The sequence below is a fragment of the Chinchilla lanigera genome, unplaced genomic scaffold (assembly GCF_000276665.1).
Source record: "Chinchilla lanigera isolate Chin_1 unplaced genomic scaffold, ChiLan1.0 scaffold00019, whole genome shotgun sequence".
In the NCBI taxonomy this organism is placed as follows: Eukaryota; Metazoa; Chordata; class Mammalia; order Rodentia; family Chinchillidae; genus Chinchilla; species Chinchilla lanigera.
The window spans coordinates 16,950,718-16,965,825 of NW_004955420.1; the positions used below are offsets into that span (position 1 = coordinate 16,950,718).

Sequence of the window (15,108 nt, forward strand, 5' to 3'; positions counted from 1 at the left end):
ATAGTGTAAAATAAGTTCTTTATTTACACAGCAATATGGAACCACTCATTAATTTTTAAAGATATGATACATTTTTGACTTTAAAAAGGTTAATTTGGGTAGAATAAACAATGGGGATTGAAATGTGGAGAATTTGGTCATGTGAGGAACCACCCAGACGGCTTCAAAGCTCAGGGGCATCTAAGGACATCTGAGGGCCTGACCCTACTTGTTTAGTGCAGGCACACAGTGGGATACAGTTATGTCACATGACCTAGCACAGGTAAACATGCATGTGCTGGTTATGGCACTATGTAAGAATGTAAATATGAGATAACAGCTTGTATAAGAATTATGCAATAAAGACACAGGCAGCTCTTGCTCTTGCTCTTGTGCTCTTGTGCTCCACACGGCTCCACACTGCCTGCTGTTGTTGCTTATGTCTCACACACGTGTTCTTTCACCTTGGTACCTCACCTGTGAAAATGTCCCTTGGGCTCCATAGGAACTTCAGTTGGAAAATTTATAAAATTCCACAGACACAACCACAAGTTGGAACCACTAGAGAGTAAATTCCATGAGGGCAGGGTTTTTATATGTTTTACTCACTACTATCTTCAATATGTAGACTAGTATTTAGAACATAATAGTTAATAAGCAGTTTTTAATAAATCAGTACAGTTATCTAACTGTATAATCACGAATTAAAGGAAGGATAAGCCTGGAAATGTAAAGGACAGAAAGAAGGAGAGACAAAAAAGAGAAAGAGACATACAGACAGACAGACAGAGAGGGAGAGAGAGAATAAAAAGAAAGCAATATGGGCAGATGAATAAAAAATATGAACTTTGACAACATAAGCAAAAGGATTCCCAGAGTTAAAAACACAGCTGGAAAGAATCCTCCCTCCTCTTGACCACCAATCTTCCCTACCTCATCAACACAATCTTAAGATAGCAGTTTCAAAACAGAGGCTGGAATTAGAACAGTTATCCACCTACACCAAGGAGACTGTGTTAGTTTTCCAAGGGTACCATAACAAAATACCACAGACAAGATGGGTTAAACATAGAAATTTATTTTTTACAGTTCTAGAGCCAGCAATTCAACATCAAAGCATCAAAAAATTTAGTTTTCTCTGAAGTATTTGTCTCCTTACCTTGAAGTTGTCTATGTTCTTGGATCCTCGCGTTTTTTCTCTGTGTGTAGGTACCTTCTGTGTCCAAATTTCTTCTTTTTAGAAGGATACTCTTCAAACTTGGGTTAGGTCCTACCCTAATGACCTCATTTTAATTTAATCTCCTTTTAAAGGAGATTAAGTCCCTATCTCCAAATACGATCACATCCAAAATACTTGTCAGTGCATCTCTTTGAAGAAGGCAAATTTCAGCTCATAAAAAGGCTATCAGAATAACAAATGCAACAAAGTCCTTACCTCTGTTTAGTTCAGGTCTCAAAACATTTTCATTTTGGCCTCCATTGGATATGGCAGTTCAGTAACCTTATGAGAGATCTAAAAGTCCCCAGTTGCCCAGGACCTTTCACCTTATCCAATAAAATGGCTCGTCACCCACAATATCCTCTATATCTCCTCTACAGATCTTTCCTTTTCCTTCCTTCCCTACTGAAATCTGAGGATAACTGCTTCTCCAGAAGCCCTCTAAATTAGAGGCTATTTCTTCTTGCTCACCCAGTATCCCACTAGACCTGGACGTACCTTGATTGTTTTCTTTCTGTCTTACTGCCTGTTCTAGAACCTATTTATGTTGGTCCACTTTTCATTGCTGTGACAGAAATACTTGACACAAACAGCTGAAAGGGGGAAAAGTGTGTTTTGGCTCACGCCATCAGAAGTTTCTGTCTATGGTCAGCCAGTTCCATTGGTTTAGGCGTGTGATGAGGCAAAACCATCGTGACAGCAGAAACCTGCTCAACTCCTGGCAACCAAGAAGCAGAGTTAGAGACTAGTGCCGGAGAAGTGGGACCAGGGACCAGATATAGTCCCCAAAGTCAGGCCAGCATGACCCACTTCCTTCATTTCTACTGCATAGCAGCCTCATTTGTACTTGCTAGGTAATATTCCAAACCTGGCTGACACACTATTAATTATACATATTGCCCAGATCAATTACTTTCCTATGTCATAATGCTCTAGGTGCACACCTTTTCTCTTAAACCTGCAAGGTCATTTAGTCTGTTTTACTTTTAGTCTCTTAGACTGTTGAAAAAGTTAAAGCACTGAAGAGAGGACTTCCATGTCTTACCTTTTCCAAGTCTATTAAACTGTGCATTTCTGCTAAGACTAACATTTCTAAGGGGTACTTCATCCCTTGGTGATATAACACCCAGAAGAGAACTGCTGAAGCACAAACATGACATCGGGCAGTTTGAGGAGTTTTCTATTGTTCTAGGTGTTACTGTTTAGTTTCTGGATGGTGAGCAGATCTGAGGAGTCCAAAGGAGAAGAAATTAGTGAAGGTGACAATGGAAACATTCAAGGGGCTCAGAACAGCCACTGTTTACAAACTAGGCTGAAAGTATCGGAGATAGTTTGAAAGTTTGTCTCCTCTAAAACTCATGTTCAAATGTAATTGTCAATATCATAGTGTTGGGAGGTGGGGCCTTTTAGACATAATCAGGCCATAAAGGCTCTATCCTCTTGAGCAGGTCCAATGCTCTTTAAAAGGGGCATTTAGGATTGAGTCTTCTCTATTGTCTTTCAGCCACGTAATGCTAGCATCACCTATGATACAGCAAAAAGGCACCTGCCAGATTTCACTGCCTTGATATCGGGCTTCTACACTTTAGAAGTATGAAGTAGTGAATGTATGTTATTTATAAATTATAGTCTTGGATATTTTGTCATACCAGCACAAACCTTCTAATGCAACAAATTAATGTCTTAGATATCATTATGACTGCGGTTGTGTCTTATACATATACTGAAAATGAATCCAGATTAGACCTGATTCCAGGCAGCTTTCATGGTGCTGGGACAACTAAAAAGGAGGACAAGTTTATTTTGGCTTACAGTTCAATGGGTTCAGTCACTGGTATGCTGGCTCCAAAGCAGAAACAGAATGGGGGAAGGGCCTAGCAAAGGAAAGCTGCTCACATCATGGCAGCCTGCAAGATTAGGAAAGGAGAAACCAGGGATAAAAGTACACCCTTCCAGGTCACATCCCTAGTGAACCACTGCCTTTGACCAGGCTCCATTTCCAAATAGCCCAATGGGGTATGTACTTATGATGAACTAATCCACGGGTTAGTATACTGCCTTTCATCCAATCACCATGGAAAAATTCTACCACTGAATACATGAGACTTTGGAGGGATATTTTCAATCTAAACCATACATATGTATGTTGTAATAAATCTCTATGACATTTTACTCATGCACATACATACGTAAATGCACATTTATTAGCAAGTAGATACAAAAAAATCGTAAAACCTGTTCTGAAAACTTGATAAAATCCCAGTTCCTCATCCTTTTATGGACTTTGACTACACAGTCAATAAAAGATTTGTGCAAACACAGACATTAATTTGGAGTTACCCCACGGGGACCATTGCAAAAACTGAAATTTGAAAGTCTCCCTATGTTTTTAACCCCATTGAAACAAGAGTATGGAATTTCTTTAAATCATTTCAGTGAATAGTCATATCCTCATATATTTCAAATACTTCACATTTTCTGACTGAAAACTCATTTCTAACATACATAAAGCAATGTAAAATTTCCCTTGGAAATCAAAGATTTTTAAAAAATAGCTTTAGCTCTTATTATAGCTTCCTTTACAGTATAATTTTCTTGCAGAATTTTGTCTTGTAACATCTACAGTCTGTACTCCTAATTAGGATACTGACATCCTTAGATGGGACACTGACACTAACCATACACATGTATACACACACACACACCTCCCATTTTCCAGAACTTTAAGTGTTAGAGTATTTCAGAGAGTATTCCAGTACTCCAACTTCTACTTCTTAACTTTGGAGAATTTGTTCAGTCTGTTTAATTGTCAAATCTTAGTGTAAATGAAACTGCTATCATAGAATTATTTTCACTGAAAAGTTGCCAATTCTTATGATTCAACCTAGTACCCTTGTGAACTGATATTCTCTGAAGAAGCTACATTTATATTAAAAATCCTGCAGACTGCTCAACTTTAACTATATAATTTTGACTATGGAAACATGGGATGTTGTGGGTGGAGATCTAAAATTGTCTTGGGCTCTTTTATAGACATTTACCTTAACTTTTGTATCTTACAGAACATTCTCATGATTATTATGTACACATCTTGGAACATATCAGTAAGCTTAACAGATTTTGGGCCTCCATCAACCCAAAGCTAAGAATGTTATAACATCTGAAACCTGTAGAAGAAACTTCTTTCTCTTGCTATAGCCTGCTTACCTGATGCTCCGGCCAATGTAATTGGTAAATACATTGAATTATAATTTTCTTTTGCTCTGTGAGTATAAAAGTGCTTGTAGCTTCTTCCACATGTAGCATGTTATTCGAGGTATCTTGCATCTGAGTTATGATCAGTCATATCCAACTCAGAAAATATTATTTTTATTTATTTTCATGCAGTTATTTTAAATTGACACTCTGACAATTCTGAAATTCATTTCTTCTCAACCAAAACTCTCCTGAATTCTATATTCATGAGTTCAGTTGATTACTTTTCACATTCATTTCAATATTTAACTGGCATTTATGCACCAATGACCATCTCTTTATTTCTTCTCTTACTCTTCTGCCTATCTCACCTGTTAGAAAACACCTACTTTCACAAGTTATTGCATCCAAGACATATGTTTCTCTTTCACACCTGAAATCCACCTACTAGTACCATTAGCCCACTTTTTTTATATATATATTTTCATAGTTTACTGCATTACTTAATGAAAAGAAGACTGCAGTGGGCACTGGTTTCCACAACACTGTTGGGCATGACATGAGAACAAGCCAAGTTGGGTGTGGTGGTGCACACCTGTGATCTCAACACTGTGTGCTCCAGCCCAGCCTGGGCAATTTAGTGAATTGAACAATTTTGTGCCACTGATAAACTATAATGACTAAATTTCATTCTTTCTCTACTACCACCATGGTACAAATCCCCATCATCTCTCATTTGGATTTGCATCACAGCTTCCCTTTCAGATTTCGTATTTCTTCCCTAGTTCTCTTAAACTTTATTATTTACCCAACAGCCAAAGTAACTGAAGATGTGGCACAACAGTACCCTGTTGATATTGTGTCTTCTTCAGAATACAACCCAATGTGTCATCATAATCTATTAGTCTATTAACATTACCCCTCCCTGCTTTGACCTCTTATCTTTTCTTCCTTGCATTCCCTCACTCACTGTCCTGCCAGCACACTGATGTTCCTTGAATAAGCTACACATATTCTTGCATCAGAGCCTTTTCACTTCACCAATCCCTGTGTCTAGTAAGCAACCCCTTCCAGTAACCATAAAATGCACTCCCCAAGTTTCATTCACATATCTGCTTAAATATTACTTTTTCAGACCTTCCCTGTTCTTATACATACAAATGACTCAAACTCTATCCCTCTATACAGTGCCCATTCTTTCTGTTGTGCAGTTCGGTGGTTCCTGCAGACACTGTATGTTTATATGTTTGCTTTGCTCTCCAGTCTACCACAAGCGAAGAGGTAAGAAGTGGTCTGACTGTTCCTTTGCTCTGTGACAGCCAGAAGGGAACATGATTCAACCGACAGGTGTGCTACCTTTCTCCCTTGCTTCCTTTCCCTCACCCTTGATCCCTGGAGCAAGTTGGGCTGGAGTCAGTTGTCTTTCCACTACCCGGGGTTACATCACAACATATCTCAGACTGCTCTGACATGAGGCACAGCTAACCTGGCAGGTAAGTGCTACTCCCTCGTTGCAGCTGCTTTGGACGCTGCTGCAGCTTCTCTGGAGAAGCTGCCAAGGACCCCGCCTCCCCCGACAAGCACAGATCAAGAGTGATCTGGGCTTGTTCTTTGCAACCCTGAATCCTCAAATCCCCAGCAGCCATGATTAACATGGCCAGCTTTCCTGGGGAGTCCCTGAACAAGGGCAGTTTCGACTTCAGTGCCATCATTTTTCGAATGATGCGGCAGCTGTTGGTGAAGCAGCTGCCTATCCCAGTGTTGCCAAATTGTTGCCATGACAGCTGTGGCTGCCTGGGATGCCTCGCATCTATTCTGAAAGAGTTTTACCCTGATTGCAGCAGGCTTGGTTTTGAAACAAACTGCAGAGTTGAATTTTGATCAATGAGTAGGTTTGAATCAATAGTGTTGAATTTAGACCCATCAGCAGGCTCAAATTTGGACCAATTACAGGACTTCTGCTGCTGTATAAGTGGCCTCCTCTTGCACTCCTCTGGTTGGTCTAGGACAGTGGTGGTGAACTTATGGCACAGCAGACTGTTTGTATCTTTGAAAGCTCTAAAAGATTCGCCATGCAAGGTCGTGAGTTTGGTTCCTGGTACCGGAGAAAAAACAAAAACAAACAAACAAACAAAAAAAAACAAATAAAAGATTCGCCATCACTGGTCTAGGATGAGTCTCTCTGATGTACTCACATCCCTGTGAGAAAGGACAGGCTTGTTCAAGTAAAATTTCACTCTGGTGATCCTGAAAATCTACTCATGATTTATTTCTAGAGTAGTGTAGGCTCAGAAGGTCCTATAAATTTCCTTGGACTTCCAGATACTGTGGTCAGAGTAGTCACTTTAAAAAAGGCTATAAAAAATTAAGGCTGTTAGCCCTAAAGCACTCCCAAAATTGGCAGCAGAAATTGGTGATAGAAATTGATAGAGATCAGCAGGTAAAAACTGGTGGTACCCGGCAGTGGTGGTAACTGGGAACATCAATCAGCCACAACTGACAATCGCTGGCATCGACCAGTGGCATGTGGCAAAAACCACCAGGAATAACTGGCAGTGGCCAGTGATGTTTGAAAGGAATTAGCAGAGACCAGCAGAAAATGTGAACAAGGGTTCGGAAAGATGCCAAGGGTCAACTGTAGCTACTGAGGAACTGATGGACATGGCCTAGAGTCCCAGAACTGTAACACTAAGGATCCAGAGCTATAGGCACTTGAAGTCCCAGAGCCATAATATAGCAAAAAATACCTCCCCCCTCCACCAGTATACTTTAGTTTGTTAGTTGCCCATGTAATAGTTCCTGTTACAGATCTGTATATTAAAAGGTGTTACACTAAGCAGGCAAGGACATACACAGTGTATTACGAGCAGTCATTATATACACTATTAAAATAAACTATATGATCTTAATGAGGTAACAGCAAGGAAAATCACAGTAAACAAATAGAAACTATGGAAAAATCAGTGACCAGATAAAGAATCCTAGCAGATGAAAACAAAAGCCAGTGGAAATTCTACAACCGACAAACACAGTACTTGAAGTGCAAAAAACCACTAGATGAGTTCAGTAACTTTAGTAGGACATTAGATATGGCAATATGAAGAGTCAATGAGTTTGAGGACAGGTAAATAGAAATTATTTAGTCTAAGAAACAGAAAACAATTCCAAAAAAACAAAAAGAGCTCTTTTGGACACAGTAGTACACATCTATAGTACCAGCTATTCAGAAGGCCAACATGGAAATGTTATCTGAGCCCAGAAGTTCATGGTCAACCTGGAAATATAACAAGACACCATCTTTAAAACAAAAACAGTCTTAGATATAATATTACCTTGTTTACAATACATGTATATCTTGGTTACTTTTCTCTCATTGCTGGGACAAAATACTTGACACTCAAAATTAAGGAAGGAAAGGTTTATTTCGCTTAGAGTTTGTGGAGGTTTCAGTCCATACTTGGCAGGTTACAAGGCAGAGTGGCACATGGCAGAGGGCTACAGCTCATGGCGGCAGAACACAGCCAAAACAATAAACACAAAAGGGGAGGAATGGACCCAAGCAGCCTCTTCCTTTCCCTTACATATGCGAACTATCCACCCCAGGGCGGGTGTAGCTCTCATACCCATAATCAATCAAACTCTAAAAGCCTGCCCCATGACCGCATGAGGTTTTGGGGGGACACACAGACACAAACCATAACACTGCATAAGAACAGGGTGGGAGGTAAGAAACAGAAAGGAATCATGCATAAAAATTGTGAAAATAATGATTTGAATTTCCCCAAATTTCATTTCAAAATATCAAACTACATCCCCCCAAAATTCAGGAAACTCCAAAAGGAGAAATGCAAAGGAAAAGATCCTAGGTGATGCTAGCAAAAATGTCGACAACAGACAAAGAAAAGGTCTTCAAGGCATCTAAAAAAAGCACATGATATACAAGAAAATACTCATATAAATGATGACAGACTTCTAATCAGAAACAATACATGCAATAATATAATACTTATCAAACCAATATTTAACTTGAAACAAAATTGTTCTTCAAAATTAAAAATAGGACCAGGGATGTGGTTCTGTGGTAAAGCAACCCTTAGCTTGCTTTCCAGAGTAATAATAATAATAATAACAATAATAATAATAGTATTTTCAGATAAATACTCAGAAAATTAGTAACCACATGTCTATACTATACAAGATGAAGTTCAAGTGAACCAATTATGTTGATATATACCTGTAGACCCAGATACTTGTGAGTCTGAGATGAGAGATTATTTGAGCCAAGGAGCTTGAGGCCAGCCTGGGTAACATAACAAGATTCCTGTCTGAAACAATAATAATAATAATAATGAATAAAGCTTCAGATTTAAAAGAAAGCATGATGTCTAAACATAAGAATACATTTTTTGTTATTTCCCTGAATGGCAATTTATTCCTTAATTCAAATAATAAAATAATAATTGAAAGGTAGTATTTATAAATAAAATAAAAGTAGGTAGTATTTATAAGGAATAGAAAAGTAAAGTTTATGATAACAAAATCACAAAATAAAGAGAGTGATTAATCAATAAAATTACATTCCCATGAGATTGAAGTATCAATAACATCAATTAGGAGAGAACAAGATCCAATTTATTTTATATGTTCAGTATTGTACTGAAATAAAACCTGATGAGTATTTTATCAAAATAGCAACATAGACCCATTTGTCTGTCTGTCTGTCTGTCTATCTATCTATCTATTTATTAGGGAGATAGATGCAAAAATCTTTAACAAAATATTAGCAAATCAAATCCAGAAATATTGAAAAGGCATGAAAGATAAATATCAAAGATTAGTCTTGGTATTGCAAATGGGTTTAACATTCAAAAATCAGTCAATGCATTTCTATATAGGAATTATCTCAATGAATGTGATCAAGACACTTGATAAAAATGCAATTATAATTTCAAAAGGAATCTCAACAGATCAAGAATAGGAGAAAGTTTACACAATATCATGGTAGACACCTATGAAAAACATATGGTTATCTTCATATGTAGTGGTGAAATACTACGTGCCTTGCTCCTTGGGTTCTAAACAAAGAAAGAATATCAACTGTTATTTTTCCCCTTATGCCCAACATTTTACACTGCAACGTTGAAGGAAGCAAATATATAGATGCCTAAATTTTAGTTTTTTGTTTTCTTGGGTTTTTTGTTTGTTTGTTTGTTTTTTCTGGTACCTGGAATCAAACTCATGACCTTGCAATTGCCAGGCAGGCCCTGTGCCACTGAGCTAAATCCCCAGCCCCTAGATGCCTAAATTTTAAAAATCACAAGAAATCTAAAAAGCAACTACTAGGAATAGTAAAGGGAGAAAACAGTTTCCATGAATATGGAAGAATCAGTTATATTTCTGTCTAGCAGTTTGAAATAATTGCAAAATAAAACAAAATATAACTCAAACCCAGCTACTATAGCAACAAAATACATAAAAATTTTAGGATAGAGATTGACAAATGTGTGCAAGATTTCTACTCTTAATATTACAAATAATGGTCATGTGACTCGAAGACAATCTACAGTACAGAATCATTTGCATTTATGGATTAAGAACAAATACTTGAAGAGGTCAATTCTCTCAAAAATAATCTATTGATAGAGATAATTTCATTTAAAATTACAATAAAGATTTAGCTAAAAAGTAATAAGCTGATCTAAAATCTAATTTAAATCTGCAAATACTATAATGGTCAGAACAATTTTGGAAAAGACAAAGCTGGTGGGCATACATACACTCTTTTCATAGCTCATTATGAAACTATAATAATCAAGACTGCAATATTTGCATAAAAATGATACAGTGGAAAAACTGGAGAATCCAGAAATTATATATGTTCATTTAATTAACATTTTCATAAAGAAGCCAAGGTAACTCAAGGAGAAAAAGAAGTTTTCAACAACTGAAAGAACTATCACTTTAAAAACTGACAGTTACTAATATGCAATATACTTACCCCGTGGTTCTGCATTTCCTGTAAATGTGAGCAGCAAAGAAAACATGTTGTATTTGTTTGTTTTCTTTCCTGCCTCATTTTTCTTTCCCCTTTATTCCTATTATCTGCAATTGTTAATCTTGTCTTTTTTCTTCTGTACCAGGAATCGAACTCAGGACCTCGTGATTGCCAGGCAGGTGCTGTGCCCTTGAGCTACATCCCCGACCCCTTAACCTTGACTGTCAACATGACTGACTTTCAAGTATGCCTTGGAGATTAGCAAAACACACTTCTGGATGTTCTGGGTGGCTCATGGGGGCATGACCTTCAGGGCTGTATCTTGGGCTTGGCCTCTTTCTCTCCGGCTTTGTTGCTCTGTTTCTTGACTGCCAGGAGTTGAGCAGCTTTCCTCTGCCATGCCTTTGCCCCATGATGTTTCCACCTTAGAGCTAGCTAACCATAGACTGAAGCCCCCCAAACTGTGAACCAAAATAAATAGTTCTTCCTTTAACTTGTTTTTCTCAGATATTTTGGTTGCAGAGTCACAAAGTTCATTAATAGACAAAATAGTAAGCAAAAAGTAGAGTTGTTTGCTGGTACTATACCCACTGGTGTGGCCCAGAGCTTTTGGAACTGGTCTGCAGGAGGAATTTGGAAGTTTGGATGAAGGGAGTAGTGAAATCCTTCAATGTTGTAAACAGAGCTTGGTAAACAATTGTCCTTGAGGCTCAGAAGACCGAAATGTTGATAGGAATACAGACAGGGAAAACTGTACTCATGAGGTTTCAGATGAAAATGAATATTCTTGAGAACTGGACTAAAGGTCATGCATGTTACATTCTGCTAAAAACTTTTGTTCATGTCCTGAGATTCTGCAGTAGGCTGAATTTAAAGGTGATGACCTAGTTTGGCTGGTAAAAGAAATTCAAGGCAGAATAGCATTACTTGCTGCTTTTAACCAAATTTATAGTGTGTATCAGAAGAAAATAGCAGGGTGGAAACACCGAAAACCTTGGCATTTGGCCAGAAAAAAAGCATACGTAAATCTGGGGCTAAAGACGCTATGATGGTTGAAGAGATTAGTGCCACTAAAAGAAGCCAAGTACTTTGTACTGGAAGACTAGGAAAGATGACTTGAGGGCAGCTCGGAAGTTAGGAAGATTCCACCAGTCACCCATCACATGCCCAAGGGTGTAAAATCATTACAGTACTTTGAATACTTTGAGAAGAGTGTGATGGTGGCACCATGCTTCCTCAAATTGTGGTAAGCAGTTGTTTTCCTCAGGATTCATTTCTTCAAACTCAGCTGTCCAGAAAGTAAGAGTTTGCTGCAGATGTGGTACAAGGAGACCCGGCTTTTACTTAGGAAGGTGGCAGACCTTGGCACTGTCCACCTGATTCCAGTTTTACATCATACGAAATGGCAGAATTACAGGGGCATGGTGGCTTCCACCCAGAGTTCAGAGAAAGGCCTGAGAAGTCAGGCAATGTAGTTCCTTTCAGGATATCTAAGTAAATTGCATGAAACTATGAGAGTGAGGCTGAAGCCACAGCGGACACTCCAGTAAGTTGGAGATGCCAGAAACATGGAGCATCTGATAAGTAAAACTTCATGCAGTGAACAAACACAGTCTAGGAGAGAGGCTACATGGGATACAATTGGCCAGGCTATACGGTCAGGATTTCCCAAGCCCTGTGGACCTCATATCATTCCACTATGTGCCTGGAATCCTTGACGAGGAACTACAGGTTTCAGTGCTCTGGTCTGACTCTGTTCTAGTCCCTATTCTCCTTTTTTGGTATGGGAATGTTTACCTTGTGTCACTGAGTTTGGGAGTATATAACTTGCTTTTTAAGGTTTACAAAGGCTTACAGCTTAAGAATTTGCCTTGAGTCTCAGAGGAGATTTTAAACTTGGACTAATCATCAATACTGGGAGTGCTAAGACTTTGGGGGAAGGAATTAGTACCTTTTTGAGTGTGCACAGAATAGCTATACCATGTTAGGTGGGCTATGACATTGTTATTGTCTCTATTTGGCGACTAAGAATAATCCAAGAGGCTATGTTGGGCTGTCACGTGGACAAAGAGTGGCCTTGTGATGGTTAATTCTGATTGTTTACTTAATTAGCTCAAGAGAGGCCTAGGAGTTTAGTAAAGTACACTTCTGAATATGTCCAGGAGGGCCATGGTGTCATGCCTTGGTTAGTATTTCTGGTTCTTGGCCCTTCCTCTCTGTCCTTCCCTGCTCATCTGGATTTGAGTAACTTCCTTCTGCCATTCCAATTTGCCATCACACTTCTGCCTTAGAAAGAGCTGACCATGAACTGAAACATCCAAAATTATGAGCCAAAATATATATTCCTCTAAGTTGTTTTCCTTACATATTTTGTCAGAGACAAAACAAAGCAAGACAAAATTAGCTAATACACTACCTTCATACTTTCCAATAAACTGTTAGTGTGTAGCAAGTTTTGCATCAGGTTTTGTTTTCCAATGTATGCAGGCAAAGTTCATTGATATGAGGAGAGGATCCCATTAGCTTATCCTCAGAAAGTATTGGAGTACCTTGGCTACTACATATGGTCCCTTATCCTTTCCACTCTGGTGCTGTTCTCCTTTCTGAATCAATTTTCTCTGCCACTCCTTTCCACCACGATGTCTCTGCCTTAGAGATAGCCAAGCATGGACTGATCACTTGAAATAGTGAGCCAAATTAAACATGTTCTCCTTAAGTTATATACGTCGGGTATTTTGTGCCAGTGATAACACACTGACCAGTACACTTAAATAGAATGATGTGGAGGTAGAAGGAATATCATTTCAAGGTGAATTTATTGGTTTAGAGGCACTATAATTATCATGTTGTAAGAGCTGCAAAAGCAAAGTAAATACAAAGCTGATGAGTCTCTGAAAACAAAGGAAAAGAATGGGTCCCTGAGCCTCAAGAAGAAGATATCTGGAGCTTTGAATTTTCTAAATTCCCTGAATTGTCATAGCCAGTTTATCAGACCTTGCTTTTGCCAGATGAAAATAGCCTAACTTAAAAACCATTTAATGACTGTACTCATAACAGAAGACTTACAATATGACCACTGATATCTTTGGGATTCAGGACAGGAATTCCCCATTGCCTTCAGGACTGATGTTCAGAATCAGCTTTATAACAACCTGAGTATGTAATTTAAAGCTTAAGATCCTTGTTTTGATTTCTTGAAGTCTAGCAATGGTGATGGTTTACAGTAAATGAAGTGGAGACCTTAGACCTTCCATGTAATTTTGCTGAAGAATTTTCAGAAGGCATGGAGAGATGGAAATATTAGGAAGGATTTATTACACAGCACTACCAAGGTATCAAATACCTCACGAAGGCAGAGCATACTACCTCACTGGGGCAAAATGAATGCAGATAAGGACGGCACTGAAATCGTCGAACATCTCAATAGTAGCTACCTTTCCAGTGAAAGATGATGCTGTAGAACTAGGCTTGTGCTTCCCTCATATATGACAGTTTGAAAAGTTACTCGGAAGTTACCCTATCAAATGGCTGCAGGAAATTTTGGAGGAATTTATTGGATAGTATATGCGTGTGAAGTCACGGTTCAAAATTTGCAGCCTCAGTTGTTCGCGGAATTTTCCCTAGAGCCTAACTAAGAATTGTTTGCAGAAAGCCCCGCAATTTCACAGAAATTGCAGATATCTTCAGCAATTGTTTTTTTGGCAAGAGCTTTGTAAGTTGCTAATCTAGAAGCGTTACTCAGTTTTCCTTGCTACTTACTGGCTGTTGCGCTGTAACCCACCTCTGGCAGATGCACCAGCATTCTGTCTTCATAGCAGATTGCTGTACTGTGTAGCTATCTCTTTCACCCTTATTAAAGGTCAAAGACCCCTAAGATGCTGACAAAATGCCCTCAACCTTCCAAGGCTCTACTAATTTAGTATTTTATTCAATTAAATTGCATGACTGAGGGAGACATAGCATGTTTAGGGTTTAAACTATAAAAACAGGCATGTATAGGGACTTTTCTGACCATATCTGAAATTCGCAGTCTTTCACAGTTTGTGATTGCTCTAGGACCATAACCCCTGTGAATTTTGGGGTGCACTGTATAGCTATAATTATCCAGCCTTCCTTTCAATAAATAGAATCTAGGCCTGTGAACAGACCTACATATGAAAGTTGAAAGGACCGCAAGTATTCACTGTGGTAGTTGATATCAGATCTTATTTGACAGACTAACAGAAACAGACTCTTTTCCTTTCTTCAGTGAGAGATGTGGCTGTCAAACAAGGGTACCTAGTAAGTATGAAAAAATGGGATTCTGTATGGTTCAGATCAAGTGGAAATTGTGAAGTGGAAAGTCTGTCTCTCAGTGGGCTCACTGTGTATATATACTATCTTTATGATTAGCTCCATAATAAAAAATCAGGATGAGCACAGTTGTTCTATTAACTTTTCCTTATCATGGGACCTGGATCAGGTGGTACTGGCACACTCAATGGTGAGTGTTTCAGGACAGGAAACTCAAACTTAGGGACCTTGACTAAATTATAATGGTCCGTAAGCTCGCTTGACCTTTGCCTTGGTGGGAGCACCTTTCTTATTCTCAGATAAAAATAAATCTATTTCCTCTGAAAGGAAGTGATAGCTCTATTTTTCAAGGCTGTCTGTGAACATTTTAAAAAATATAGTCTAGAACAATGGAAGTCAGTGCTTTTTCTCACAAGATATAGAAATG

The 15,108-nt window shown here is 38.5% G+C and overlaps 1 protein-coding gene across 9 annotated transcripts in view; it reads left to right on the top strand.

Annotated features, from left to right (window-relative positions):
* Nucleotides 1-15,108, top strand: part of Uts2b (urotensin 2B) — a 69,227-nt gene that overhangs the window by 3,715 nt on the left and 50,404 nt on the right. For 3 of the 9 annotated variants that reach the window (XR_001233736.1, XR_001233737.1, XR_001233734.1), the window contains exons 2-4: nt 4,261-4,429; nt 5,657-5,886; nt 10,534-10,567. The exons of 1 other annotated variant lie outside the window; for it this stretch is intronic. The gene's annotated coding sequence lies outside the window, so the exon portion shown is untranslated. Of the gene's footprint in view, nt 1-4,260; nt 4,430-5,581; nt 5,887-10,533; nt 10,880-15,108 lie in introns of those variants that run through there. 5 more of the 9 variants (XR_001233735.1, XR_001233739.1, XR_001233738.1 and 2 more) reach the window with 5 other exon arrangements.